Genomic DNA, 2161 nt, shown 5'->3' with positions numbered 1-2161 from the left:
GAAGTTAAATTAGTTTTCAATTTTCCATGTAGTTTACCTATACAAATTTGAGTTTAAATGGCAAATCTAACAAGACAACTGCACAGAACTTTCGTTACAGAAAACAAAATTCTTAACAATACAGGGTGAAGTATTCGGATTAGTATTTCTTGTATGCCATTCTACTAGAATGTGTGAACGGTCTTGCCCGTTGCTTCATTAAACAGATAATGGGTACTGTTTATAAAATTCTATAAGAGAAGATAAATTACATATAACTAAAAATAATGTTTCTTATCGTAATGTGAACTATAACTTGTAATAAAAGGAGGAAATGCTTCAGCACACTTATACCCTAACAACATTTGAAAATCAAAATGCTAAAGTTGAAACATGGAGTAAATTTTACCTTATATTGCAGTTAAAAATTATGCGTTTGTAAAAGTTGAGTAGTTGCGTATTTCTAATTGTTACTTCAGTTGGTAAACAGCTAATAATATGAGATATTGAGCTGGCAGAATTGTTAGCACATCGGGCAAAGTTCCACCGTAGTCCACTTTGCCTTTTATCCTTTCGGGTTCATAAAATGAACACCCTTGGCACACTCTGATCGATATAACTGAATTACTTCACTGCTTGAAATTACTGGCCTTGTGCCAAAATGTGAATCCCTTGTCAGAAATTCATACGTTTGCGAAAGGAGTTTCAAGTACAAAAGAAATTAGATATATTAGCGGAAATCCGTCCTCCGGGTTTTTTGCGGGCTTCTTGTTATTATTTTCACATTTGATTCCCAAATCTAACAATTTTTATATTGTACGTCTAATTATTTCTTTGTATAATAGTGCTCACTTGCATAGTACATATTGCTTTCATTATTTTACCACAGTCATAATCAGTGCTTTTTAAACAAACATCACAGTAATTCAACACACAAGGAGAAGCAATTTCTTTTGCCTTCCCCTCAAAGCAACATAGAGATTACAATTCAGCAGCACATCTGTAAGCTTTGCAGTGTGTGTGTGTGTGTGTGGGTGTGAGAGAGAGAGAGACAGAGAGAGAGAGAAAGAGAGAGAGAGGGAGAGGGAGAGAGAGATACGGGAAGATAGAACATGGCAAACAATGAACGAAATAAACATGAAATGAAAACATCATTTAAATAAAAGGGTATTACTACAGCTATATATGTCCCCGACTTTGTTGCCTCATAACATCCAGAAAAATAGATACTTTTTACCAGAAGTTTCTACAAATACCGCAGAGCTATTATGAAATCAGAGTACATAATGATTTATGGGAAATAATTTTTCCAAGGGGGTGGCGAGAGGAATTTTGGAAAATTCACACAATCTCACTTTTTCCCACATAACTTTCAGGAAAATGAGTATCATTTGATGAAAATTTACACAAATCCCTTTCAAATGGCACACATTGCGATTTTAAGAAAATTGGTTGGGAAAGTTTTTTTCGGGCAATATTCCCACAGCTTTTCAAATGATGGGGTTGGTGGGAGGACATGTTTATATGTAAAAGTTTTGAAAAATTTTTTTCTACACTCCACTCCCTCATCATCCCATTCCGGACCTTTTTGGGCAAATTATTTTGCACTTGTTAATATTTTCAGAGGGATAAGTGAGTGATTAAACGGTGATTCGGCTGTTGTTTCTAGCACATCCAAAGATGACCCTCCTCGTTTCTTTATCACTCTCGCATATATTGATATTTTACAAAATGTTTATGCTATAAAGAACAACATTTGAGGAATTATGAATTTTTTGCAACCCTACAGCCTGACCCCGTTTGTCTGTGTTTAGAAATTAAAATATTGATGAGCCTGAGAAGGTCATTGCTGAAGGTCATTGCTGACATTCAAATACAGTGATTTCAAAAAATTACGGAGATGAACTTGAATAAATAGTGACTTGATTGAGATCGTATGCTAAAACAAAGGCAATTGCAGCGTGGAAGATGTGTATAAGCCATTCAAGACGACACAAAAACAGTTACTTTCATCTTCAACATCTAAATTACATTATTAACATTATTTATATTATGTAGGCATTCTTCATATGCCTCGAAACGACCTGAAAATATTATCTATATAAAGCACGCTCTCATTATTTTTTTACCTATAAATATGTATACATACATGCACCTGCATATATATATATATATATATATA

This window comes from Octopus bimaculoides, chromosome 15 (genome assembly GCF_001194135.2).
Source record: "Octopus bimaculoides isolate UCB-OBI-ISO-001 chromosome 15, ASM119413v2, whole genome shotgun sequence".
In the NCBI taxonomy this organism is placed as follows: domain Eukaryota; kingdom Metazoa; phylum Mollusca; class Cephalopoda; order Octopoda; family Octopodidae; genus Octopus; species Octopus bimaculoides.
This window is presented reverse-complemented; position numbering follows the sequence as displayed.